At 38.5% G+C, this 13,135-nt stretch overlaps 1 protein-coding gene across 6 annotated transcripts in view; it reads right to left on the bottom strand.

Moving 5' to 3' along the window:
• The window catches only part of LYPD6B (LY6/PLAUR domain containing 6B), a 101,792-nt gene that overhangs the window by 21,189 nt on the left and 67,468 nt on the right, over positions 1–13,135 (bottom strand). For 2 of the 6 annotated variants that reach the window (XM_087881838.1, XM_087881839.1), the window contains one exon: positions 6,225–6,346. The exons of the other annotated variants lie outside the window; for them this stretch is intronic. The gene's annotated coding sequence lies outside the window, so the exon portion shown is untranslated. The remainder of the gene's footprint in view (positions 1–6,224; positions 6,347–13,135) is intronic. 6 annotated transcript variants of the gene reach the window in all.

The raw sequence follows: 13,135 nt of genomic DNA, 5'->3' as shown, positions 1-13,135 counted from the left end.
TGATTTGGGAATGGTACCTAAGCCCTTTATGGAAAGCCCTTAATGAATCCTTGGAATATGTAAAAATGGTAGAGGGTTGTTTTTTTAGTAAACCAATTTAAACACTTGACCACCTGAGTTTGGAATGATAACAATGATGATGATGAAAACTCCATGACCTATATGCACAGTTTCTTGATCTTCAAGTTTTAAAAATGGCATGTTTGCTTACTTGCTTATGTACATATACACACCCAGGCAATTTTCTAGGGACTTCTTTCAAAATTGTATGCTTTTGCTCATTATAAAATTTTTGTTCCTCAGCCTAAATACCATAGTGTGAACAACTATTTATCCTTGTCACACAGACTTCTCCATTTAACTTCTTCCAGCCCCGGGTTATATATTAAAAGAGAGATAGGTTAATAAATTCTATGGGCAAATAATGCCTCTGCATTTCAAATATTTACCTTGCAAATATTGAAATGTGAACCAGTCTGGATGTTTCTAAAGATTTTTACTCAACATTCATAGCTTTATTAATTACTTTCTGTATGATGAATTGTGTCCAACAACCTGTGAAATAATTCTACAAGAAAACCACTTAAGCGAATGTACTGTTAGTTTTTTAAATTATTTCTGAAATCTAGCATTTATTTGAAACCAAAATTTGAAACATTTCAATTAGCTTCATCTGCTAAATGAAAATTTAAAAAGAAAACTCAGTAGAGCGACTGACTGTGAAATATACCATATTTTTTTCTTCATGCAGAGAATATACAGCAAAGAAACTAATTGAATGTGTTTTTAGTTATTGCTTGTGATATTTTATTACAATAATCCAAATTATATCCTGATGGGGGGAAACTCAATAACACTATATTACCCCAGTGATTAATTTATTCTGGCATGACACTTTATGAGCAAAAGTAGTATCAAATATATGAAAAGAGAATTGAACTGGAACCAGCATTCATATACAGAAAACCATTCAGTCTGCAACTCTTTGTGTTGTTTTTCTATGTACTGCTTTGGGTTGCAATGTTTTATAGGTTACCTGCAGAGTTCTTGAAATGCAGGAGGCAGGTTACAGCAACTAAATTAATAATGATGATGATGATGATGATGATGATGATGATGATGAAACTGTTTCACACTTAATATATGAGTGCAGCAAAATTGCACAAACTGATTACAAAGCTAGACATGACCGAGTTGCTAAATTAATCCACTGGTCATTATGTAAAAAATACAATTTACCTGTATCCAAAAAGTCATGGGAAAAGTTGAAGTGGAAAAAGTTGTCGGAAATGAGAAGGTGAAGATCTTGTGGGACTTTCGATTACAGATAGATCGTTATTTGGAATACAACAAGCCAGATATCACAGTTGTCAAAAACTGAAGTGTACAATTTATTGATATTGCTGTACCAGGAGGCACGAGAGTTGAAGAAAGGGAACTGGAAAAAAATCACGAAATATCGCGACCTGGCCATTGAAACTACGTGATTATGGATGAAACATGTAACAGTGATTCTCATTACCATCGGGGCACTTGGTACTATGTCCAAGAATTTTACAAAATGCATCAATAAATTGCAGCTTCCTGCAATAACACCAATGGAACTGCAAAAAACTGTGCTACTTGGAACCTCATACATCTTAAGGAAGTACTTGGTTGATACCTAGGATGCTGGCAGCAACCCGTATCAATCATCAGCACCAGTCAATAATATTTGTGATACATTTTTAAATGTTCAGTAGACTGGGTTTCATGTTTAATGAATAAAAGATTATAATAATAATAATGCCACCGAAGAGTTCCATAGGATCTCTGTCACATCTGATAAAGTGAGCTATAGCTCACAAAACCATATGCCTTTAAACAAACGTTTATTAATCAGAAACAATCTTCATCAGTAGGCATTTCATTTTTTAAACAAATATAGATAGTCACCAACTTACAACCACAACTAAACCGAACCATATTTCCTTTGCTGAGAAAGATAAGTGAGTTTTGCCCCATTTTATAACTTTTCCTGCCACAGTTAAAGTGAATCATTGCAGTTGTTAAGTTAGTAACATGGTTAAGTGAACATGGCTTCCCCATTGACTTTGCTTGTCAGAAGGTTGCAAAAAGGAGGTCACATGACCCCGGGACACTGCACCGTCATAAATACAGGCCAGTTGCCAAGAATCCAAATTTTGAACACATGACCATGGGGATGCTGCAATGGTAGTAAGTATGAAAAATGGTCATACATCACTTTTTTCAGTGCCTTTCTAATTTCGAATGGTCACTAAATGAATGGTTATAAGTTGAGGACTACCTGTAATAAAACCCTTGGCAGGAGAAAGGCAAACGCTATAGCAATAGCACTTAGCAATAGCACTTAGACTTATATACTGCTTCATAGTGCTTTTACAGCCCTCTCTAAGTGGTTTACAGAGTCAGCCTATTGCCCCCAACAATCTGGGTCCTCATTTTACCAACGGAAGGATGGAAAGCTGAGTCAACCTTGAGCCAGTGAGATTTGAACTGCCGAACTGCAGCTAGCAGTCAGCTGAAGTAGCCTGCAGTACTACATTCTAACCACTGTGCCACCTCGGCTCAATAGCAGCAGCAAAAGGTAAGCCATATTGAGTCTGACACTCAAAGGAGTTCCTTTGGGCATAACGTTGCTCCCTCAGAGTCTTAAAATACAATTTATCATCATTTTGGAGTTGATCAATAATTAGGATCAGCTAATGCCCTCACTGTTAGCAGTTTTACAATCAAGGCTCCATGTTCTGTAGAAAGCCAACTTCATCCAATAAGGCCTAACATCCTAAGGTGGATCCAAACCACAGATAAGAATTGTTATTATTGCTAATCTCCTTCTTTTACAAAATCTGCAAAGTTAGTAATGAGAGTTGAACGTTTTAATTGATCTGCAAGAAAGCTTTTGACCCAAGGCATCATTCAAACACACTATCCTCCTCTTCCTCCTTCTCCTCCTCTTCTGATCTGAAGGGGAATGCTCCATCTTGGGTGGGGGGGAAGAGGGGGGAATGCAAACCCAAAAAACTAATTCTCTCACAACTCTCGCAACATTGTACATTAAAAGAATTACTACAAATATCTTAAATGTGTCAAGTCTTCATAAAACTGAAGCCACCTGCAAACATGGTAATGTTTTTCTTACAAAGTCATGTAAATTAAAGTGTAGAGAAAGATTTCCATAAGCAATCAGTGATGCAAAATCTATGGTTCAGGTCCAGATACATCCTACCACTATCCTTTTCTTGCCCCCAGACTCTTTCAGAGAGGCTGAAGCCATAAATGTTGACCTTTTGTGTATTTGGGACCATGTAAGGAACATAACATACCATATCATACCTTTACTTCAATCTTGCGAAAGATAGACAGACAGGCAGGCAGACAGAGCAATAGCAATAGCATTTGGTCTTATATACTGCTTCACAGTACCTTAGAACCCTTGTTAAGTAGTTTGCAGTCAGCACATTGCCACCACAATCTGGGTCCTCATAGATTAGATAGGCAGGCAGGCAGGCAGGCAGTCTATGATAGATGATAGACTGATTTTACAGGTAGGCCTGTTCAAGGCTATGATGACACTGAAAAAGTAACTTTACAACTGTTCCTCACGCTTACAACCATCACAGCAACCCACGGCCATGTGACTAGCATTTGTGTGCTTCTCAGCCATCTTCTGATAAGCAGAGTCTCCGAAGAAGCCACCAGTAAAATTGCACGCCATGTTCACATGACATCTTGCTTAACGACCGCATTGTTTAGTGACAGAATCGTTGGTCCCAATTGTGGTCATTTAAGTGAGGACTCCTTCTGACTCCACAATCTCAAACCGCTGCATATTTACACCCATCCTATATAATATTAATATATTTTCATAGTTTGTTCTATGGAATGAATTCCCAACAGATGAATAAAGCACAGAATGCAAGGACGTCTTGGCCAACCCAAAAGTTTTTCCAATCTACCCTACGTACACTGTACTACTATGCCACTGATTAACAGAAGGTCATAAGATCAACAGGTAAAATTCTCCAACAGGTCTCTCTGCATGGGAACACACAGTGAAAACAAATGTCTCTCCCCCTATTTGCTATTCCATTGGAGGTGACTGGAAAAGCAAGCACCTGCTCTTCAGAAGGCCTTCTTTGTTCTCGTTTCTTTGCAGCCTCCTCTCTCAAGCATTTCTTTCTTCAAGGTAGATTTATTTTGCATGGTTTTCCCCAGCCCCAGCTTTTTATTCCTCCTCCCTTACTTATTTACTGATTATTCTCCTTCACGGTGGTGGAAAACTGTATTATGCTTTGACAGCTGTGGTCATAACACTATGGTATAAATAATACCAATATTCCCCTTTCTAACATGCCACCCATTTCTGAATGGAACTCAACCTTGACATTTCATTAATAGCTTCTTTTGTGGTGATGGGGAAAGTCTCCTCTCATTGGTGATATTCATCATCTCTCAGAGAAATCTAAGTCAACAGCTACAGGTCAAATATATTTCTCCCCCTCCTTTTCTCTCAAGACCTACCACTTACCTGGGACCCCAGAAACAACTGCTCCACTACAGGAAGGCAAGGAGAAAGAATCACGAATGCCACCAAAACTTCCATCAACTAGCAATGCAACTCCATTCTAGAGTCACTGTTCCCCCATGTTTTTTATGCTCTCTTTCCAATGACCCCTGCCTACTAAAGACCACACACACACACACACACACACACACACACACACACACACACAGCTTCCCATCAGGAAACCAGGACAACTGGAAAACATATGTGGGTGCTGATATAAATGAATGGGTTGCCTCCCAATATGGAATTTTATCCCCACCATTCCTTTTACTGAGCTATAAATCAGGAAGAAGGAAGGAAAGGAAGGAAGGAAGGAAGAAAAAGAAAGAAAGAAAGAAAGAAAGAAAGAAAGAGAAAGGAAGGAAGAAAGAAAGAAAGAAAGGAAGAAAGAAAGAAAGAAAGAAAGAAAGAAAGAAAGAAAGAAAGAAAGAAAGAAAGAAAGAAAGAAAGAAAGACAGGAGAATTCTACTGTGACTGAAAGCAATTAATTTTCATATTGTTCTGTTCACAGTATAATTAATTTCCCAACTGGAGTGACTGTTACCTGCAGCAATCATCCAACCTTGGATTTAAAAGGAGTTGGCAAATTAATGTTTAAAGATAAACTGGCAGAAAAGACACTACAATCAAGAGCAATCTTGATTGACCTTACTGGTTTATTCACTGCAGGAATCTGTGCTTCTGTATTTTTGTTCTAGCCTTTGGCTAATATGGAAATAAGCTAGAAAAGATAACATCATCCCAATATATCATGATGCTGGGTCACGACCTTTGGTATTTATGTGCCTTCCAGTCAGTCTCGATTTCTGATGACTACAGGGGCAAGTCCATGCAGTTTGCTTGGCAACATTTTTGGAATCACTCTTCAATTCTGGATGCCAAGAGTTTCTGCTGAGTTGTTTTCCTTGGTATTCTGTACTATTAAAAAAATACAGGTGGTCCTTGGCTTACAACCACAACTGAGCTCAACATTTCTGTTGCTAAGCAAGACAGCTATTAAATGAGTTCTATCCCATTTTACAATCTTTCTTGTCACAGTTGTTAAGTGAATCACTATAGTTGTTACTTTAATAACGATTGTTAAGTGAATCTGGCTTCCCACATTGACTTTGCTTGTCAGAAGGTTTCAAAAGGAGGCCACATGACCCTGGGACATTGCAACCATCGTATAAATACATGCTAGTTGCCACGTGTCTGAATTTTGATCACCTGGCCATGGGGATGCTGCAACGGTCTTAAGTGTGAGAAACGGTCATAGGTCTTTTTTTTTTCAGTGTCATTGTAACTTTGAACAGTCACTGAACGAATAGTTGTAAGTCGAGGACTACCTATAAATGCCATGGAATATTGATGTTTTACTGGAAGGAGATTTTGCTTTCCTGCTCCTAGCCTTTGCCTTTGAATAACTTTCCCCGTGTTCTTCTTCCATCATCACTGTTATGTATTGTATATAGTGTATAGTTGTCAATTGAAGTTCTCATTCTGGTCCTCCATTGGAGTCGGAGAATGTTCTCTCCTAATTGGTTGTTTGCCTTATCGCTTACATATAAAAGGAGCTGGGTCAGCCAGGGAGACAGTTTTGCTTCAGAGGCAGTATTGAATAAAGAACTGTTAGAAATCACTCCGGACTCACCTCCATTCTTCACCCAGAACTTAACAATCACTGTTTTCAAAGCAATACCAAACAAGTCCTAAAATTCTTGCCATGCAATCTTTTGACTCCTCAGTGGCTTTTGAAGAGAGTTTCAGTGCCCTCTGGAACAAACGAATTAGACAATATTTGTAAGAATCCCTGGTTCTCAAAAGATCACTGTTATTTGTAATAATCTTACATACATGTCGACCAATATGTTTACATTGCCTCCAAACAAATTTAATTAATTTCCTTGATTTGATTTACATCCTGCCTTCCTTTCAGGAGCTCTGGGCGTTTTCCATTTTCTTCCCATTTTTCCCATGAAAAAAGACTCTGTTAGGTAGGTTGGGCTCCATGAGAGTAACTAGGCCCAAGTCACTCAGCCTATAAGTTTCTGTGGCTGAAGGTGATTTTAACCTGGTTCTCCCTGACAGCCATCCAATATTTTAACTGCTGTACACATTAATCAAAATTCTTTTCACACATGTGACATGACAGATATTTTCTGGCATCTACAATTGGCTTTTTGAGGTATAGGTGCAGCAGTAGGGCCATAAAATCATAACTCTAAAATTGGAACATACTTTGCTGATTACCATCTGCTTCTGAACGCATTTAAGGGAAACTGATTATTCAGATAAAATTTTATTTGCCCTGTTTTACACCGTTAAAAATTAAGAGCTTCCCTCTTCTAAGTTGCTTCCTATTATTCTGGAAGAAAAATACTATATTATAACAACTCCACGTCTTCCTCTCTTTCTGTAGCAGTCACCTATTATCCCAGAAATAAATCCCAGAAATATTTGTGTATTCACTTATTTTATTTTTTGTAATGATTTTTGTCCCACAGGAACCAATGTAAAAAAAGGAAGGAACATAAAGAATTCTAAAAACACCACCAATAAAAACTGGATAAAGCAATCAATAATAGGTCTAGCATAAAACAAGGCAATATAAGTGCAATAACTGAAGAATAAATTTTTAAATGTTTAATCAGTGGTTATTCTGGTTAAAGAAGCATTTCTTCAATCTATCTATTGTTAAAGATAGATACAGTTTTGTCTAGTGGTTAAGGCACCAGGCTAGAAAGTGGGAGACTATGAATTCTAGTTCTGCCTTAGCCATGAAAGCCGACTGGGTGATTTTAGGAGAGTCAGTGTCTCTCAAACTCTACAAACTCACCTCACAGGGTTGTTGTTGTTGGGAAAATAGGAGGAGGAAAGTATGTTGGATATGTTTACCACAGGGGTGGGTTCTAAATTTTTTTACTACTGGTTCTGTGGGCGTGGCTTATTTTGTGGGCATGGCTTGTGGGGGGTAATGTGACTGGGTGGGCGTGGCCAACTTTTTTAAAAAAAAAGTTTTAAAAGCATTTTTTCTACAACCTTAAGAGGTTGCAGGAAAAAAATGCTTTTAGAAGCCTCTGACGATCAGGCAAGTCAGCTGGGGTCACCAGAGGCTTTTAAAGGCATTTTTTTTTCAGAAAAAAATGCTTTTAAATGCCTCTGAGATCCCAGCTGAGCTGCGCAATCATCAGAAGCTTTTTTTTAACTTTTAAAAGCATTTTTTTCAGCCGAAGAGGTTGTAGAAAAAATGCTTTTAAAAGTTTTTTTAAAAAAAAGCCTCTGATGAGGTTGACGGGGTAAGCGAGCGGCGACCGGGCCGGGGATCGGTTCAGGGACGTGGCCAGCCAATATTATTACTGGTTCTCTGAACTACTGCGAACCGGGAGCAACCCACCACTGGTTTACCACCTCGTGGCATAAGGCAACAGTTTTTAAATCAAGGTTCCACAAATGAGCTTACAAAATACATCCAAAATCTAGGAACCATGACTCTCATGGAATTGAAATTTGGGAAATTTGTGGATGCTTTGATACTCCAGGGACCCCCTCCCCTCTGTCTCCCTCCCACCTATTTTTCTCTCTCTTTGTGATTCTGTTTCTCTGCTTATGTAAGGAGATATCTCTGAAACAATAACCCAACAGGTCACAGATTATCCAGTTGTCATTTAAAACTAAATAATAGGAAGGCCAATAGAGGCAGTTTGGTGTCGAGGTTAAGACATTAAGTTAGAAACCAGGAGACTGTAAGTTCTAGTTCTGCATTAAGAAAAAAGCTGGCTGGGTGACCTTGGGCCTGTCACTCTCTCTCAGCCCTAGGAAGCAGGCAAGGGCAAATCACTTCTGAAATTTTGCAATGAAAATTGCAGGGACTAATCTAGACAGTTACAAGGGGTCAACACTGATTTGAAGATGTGTACACACATACACACATGCCAACCAAATTTCCCTCAGAATATTAAACGAGATAATCCTGCACTGCCTTATTGGCTTGTATTAATGTGTATTTTTGTACTTTTCTGTAGCTTTTGACTCATAGACACCCAAAACAGTAAAATATATTTTCCTCATAGATCAAAGGTTTATTCTTTCATTTGTTTAAAACTCAGTTTGTTGATATTTCAATATTGCACAATTCTCTGATTGCTGCTTAGAGCAATTGGGATGATTTAGGTTTGTATAAGAGATGACATAACATGACTACTATGTACCAGTATAATCATACACCAGATTCTCCCTTCCTCATAAAATCTTTTATGCCAAGAGTTAGCCTGGAGCAAATTTTTATGGGTGAGTTATAGCATTCACTCTTCAAAACAAGGAGGGGTATATAATGGATCTCCCTACTGACAAACTATCTTAATTACTACTGTATTTTAAAAAAAAAAAAAGACTTAGAAAACTATAAAAGCTCTACATTCAACCTTTAAAAGATTAAATCAGCAAGAATTCCTTAGGTATGAAACTATAGCACAAATATTCAAAGAGAAGTCTGCACTGTGGCTATAAATCAGATCCCTTTGATCCTTGCCTAACCATAATTATTCAGTGGCTCTAGTTCCTACACCATTGTAAACTGGAATAATGTGGTAAAGGCAGGCTGTTGATCTGTGGCAAACAAGGGCCTAGTATTCCTCCTAAGTATAAAACCTCCTTACGACTTAAAAAAATATATCTTCCAATACTCAATGAAAGAAATTATATTCAAATTCAATCAAGAAAAAATAACCATATTTAAATAGAATAGAATAGAATAGAATAGAATAGAATAGAATAGAATAGAATAGAATAGAATAGAATAGAATAGAATAGAATTCTTTATTGGCCAAGTGTGATTGGACACACAAGGAATTTGTCTTGGTGTACACGCTCTCGGTGTACATAAAAGAAAAGATACATTCACCAAGAATCATAAGGTACAACACTTAATGATAGTCATAGGGAAACAGTCAATATAAATCTTAAGGATACCAGCAACAAGGTTACAGTCATACAGTCATAAGTGGGAGGAAATAGGTGATAGGAACAATGAGAATATTAATAGTAATGCAGACTTAGTAAATAGTTTGACAGTGTTGAGGGAATTATTTGTTTAGCAGGGTTTAGCATTTTTCAGCAAACAGAATAATCAGGGTTCATGGGAAGGTATTCTCTGCCCACTGTAATCATGGTCAAATAATTTCTATTACATTTTTCTAAGAACTGAAGAGCTACGGTACTTAACAGAAAAAATATGTCTGTGAAGCAGCATATAACAAATGTCAAATGTTGGATGTATAGACTTTTTTCAAGAACAAGCTAATAGTTCTTTCCCTTTCCTTTCCTTTCCTTTCCTTTCCTTTCCTTTCCTTTCCTTTCCTTCCCTTCCCTTCCCTTCCCTTCCCTAGGCTACTACCATACTAAATCCTTGCTGGCTTGCACAAAAGAGTGAGCAAAGTGACTAGCACTTAAAGAGACTGAGCCTTTAATTCTCGGTTATTAGGCATGTATAATTTCCTGCAATTTAGATACTGCTGCTAGTTGTTGCTTTGATGTTGCATAGTTTTGAAGCTGAGAAAGGACCACCACTAGCAGTGGTATCTCAAAAAATATCAGTTTTTTCCCCATATTTCTACTTGTTTGCTCACTTCCCTGAAGAGAGAGAGAGAGAGAGAGTGTGTGTGTGTGTCTGTTTGTATGTGTGTATATCTCACAAGGTATACTTGTGAGCAATTTTTAAATGTCGTGACATTTATTTCCTTACATTTAAAAATTGCTCACAAGTATACCTTTAACCAATTTGTTCAGCAAATCAGTGGCCATTCACGACATGCCACACTTTGGCTCCCAGGACGGCCTATCTAGTGCTACAAATGTCTCTGAACTTGTGCTGCAAAAGAATATTTAGTTGTAGTTGTTATGGTTATGTTGTTATGGCTTATGTATATTTAAAGATGGCTTTGGGCATGCAATTGACTTCAAACTAATCAAAACTAATGCCACTTGAGGCACAACTTGTTATATCTCAATATACCTAAAGGCGTGTTGGATTCAACCATGTATTTACTTAAGAATTACCGTACTCACTTTGGGAGTGGCACCAATCAGTGGCACCAATCAGGGCACCAATACAATTTTGATTAAATTGTATTTCTGATTACTAAAAATAAAGAAGTGAAAATATTGCTCTGAAATCTCTTAAACTGCCATCAGTCTGTGCCAATTATTCAAAATTGGCATTCTCCGTTTGCTTCTGATCAAATTTCATTAAATATGCAATCATTTTCTGGTTTTCTTTACATGTTGCATAAACAGTAATAAAGGCATAAAAAATCACACAAACTTACATTATTATCTCTCTTTCTAGATTTGGCAGAAAATAATAATAATAGTATTTTAATACTATTAATTATATTATATTATTTATTATTAATAATAATAGGGATGTGGTGGCTCAGTGGCTAAGATGCTGAGCTTGTCGATCGAAAGGGGGGTAGTTCAGGGGTTCAAATCCCTAGTGCCGCGTAATGGGGTGAGCTCCCGTTACTTGTCCCAGCTTCTACCAACCTAGAACGTAGCAGTTTGAAAGAACGTAAAAAATGCAAGTAGAAAAATAGGGACCATCTTTGGTGGGAAGGTAACACCGGTCCGTGAGCCTTTGGCATTTAGTCATGCCAGCCACATGACCACGGAGACATCTTCGGAGAGCGCTGGCTCTTCGGCTTTGAAACTGAGATGAGCACTGCCCCCTAGAGTTGGGAATGATTAGTACATATGTGCGAGGGGAACCTTTCCCTTTCCCTTTAATAATAATAGTAACAATTTGGAGACAGCAGAACAAAAGAGAAAGAACTGGAGAAAATCACAAGATATAGAGACCTGCAGATAAAAGTAGAGCGACTATGTCAAAAGAAAAAAAAGTAGGACCAATAGTAATAAGTGCCTTGGGTGGCAATTCCAAAATATTTGGAGCACTACTTTAATACTACTGCTGCTTCTTTATGGTATTAAATAAACTTAAAGAACTTGTCGTTTTATTCGTTCAGATCCAAATATATTATCTTGTCTTTAAACAGGCCAATAGATTAATATTAAGATGAGACATGGGCAGACTTACAATAACAGTAAACTGCATAACAAAAGAAAGTAATAACCAATGACAGGAAAATTAATGTAATTAAGACTATACAAATGCATGATGACACATCATTTTACTTTGCATGGTTTCATTGTTTTCAAGAAATGCACTGCAAATTGGCAGGAAAATCAGATGATGACTAGATGGGCCACCCAGGTTTTAGTTTGGCAGCTTTATGAGACCAAATTCACAGGTACATAGATTGGCAAAAAAAAAATGCTCTTATGTTTAGCAACATAAAAATGTATTTTAAATTTAAATTAATGTACCTAATTAATATGCATTAATTGCACCAATCCCAGTTCTGAAAAACTAGAAGAATTATTTTATCTAAATGCAAAATTTACCACAATTATTGTTCCAATATATTTCTTTAAAATTTTATTGTCACTATCATAGGAGTTTAAATGAGTCAACTTGTTACAGAAAAAAATGGAGTAAGAAAATTCTTATTAAAGCAGTCTATCTTCTTGATTGCCATATATTTTGATTCTGTAATATTCAGAACCACTCCAATTGAGCTGTGCTCCCAATGTGATTATAGGAGATAAGCAAGCTGAGCCAGAGGGTGGGGTCAAATGAGTCATCAGTTTGGAGTCACTGGATTCCCACAAGAGACCCAAGTCCAGCCCCTTCCCTGTGAATTCCGTTGACTCTTATCTAGCGCCAGCTTGGCTTGACCATTAGTAGATCAGATACTTGTGTATAGATCGCATATAATAAACTTTTAGTGTTTTGAACTCAACTCTTGAGTTTTGCACAGGGTCGCTTTTCTCCACTCCCGAGAAAGATCAAAAGGCGTGGAGCAGCCTTTAAGGACAAAGTCAGCGTAGCCGCCTAGATGAGGTAAAAAAATGAACCACTGAGGGAAGGAGCCCCCCGAAGCTGCTGGCATTGCAGCCACCCCCACTCCCCGCAGCTTGGAGGTCCAAGCGGAAGAGGTCCTCAGCTGTTGTGAAGAAGCGGCAGCTCTGGGCCTGCTTTGTTCTCTTTGAGAGCTGCTTTGCAAACAAAGTGCAAAGTGGCTCTCAAAGAGAATGAAGCGGGCATGGCGCAACCAGGGTTGCTGCTTTTTCGCAACAGCAGAGGACGGAAGAGTTCGTTCAGGAGCGACACCAGTGAGGAAGGTGCCTGGGTTGTAGGGAGGCATAGCCCGAGCTCTCTGGTACAGGTAAACAAGTGTGGGGAGGCGAAGGGGAGCGGACTCGGCCCCCCTGCATGTTGCACCCCCTCCCAGCCTTCGCCTGTGCCTCTGTGCCTCCAGCGTCTCCCGAAGCCGTTGCAGTTGGAGCCGCGACTGGGACGGGGCAGCCCAGTAAACTGGGCGCCCTAAAATGGTGCTGAGGTGTGGGCAAAGGCTGGGAGAGGGGTCAACACACGTGAGGCTCCCCGCAGTTCCTTAGCTTGTCTGGACTGCAGCTGAGTCTGCTGCCCTGAATCGGCGGAGC

Source organism: Pantherophis guttatus, chromosome 1 (genome assembly GCF_059756535.1).
Source record: "Pantherophis guttatus breed Tessera chromosome 1, ASM5975653v1, whole genome shotgun sequence".
NCBI lineage: Eukaryota > Metazoa > Chordata > Lepidosauria > Squamata > Colubridae > Pantherophis > Pantherophis guttatus.
This window is presented reverse-complemented; position numbering and strand designations above follow the sequence as displayed.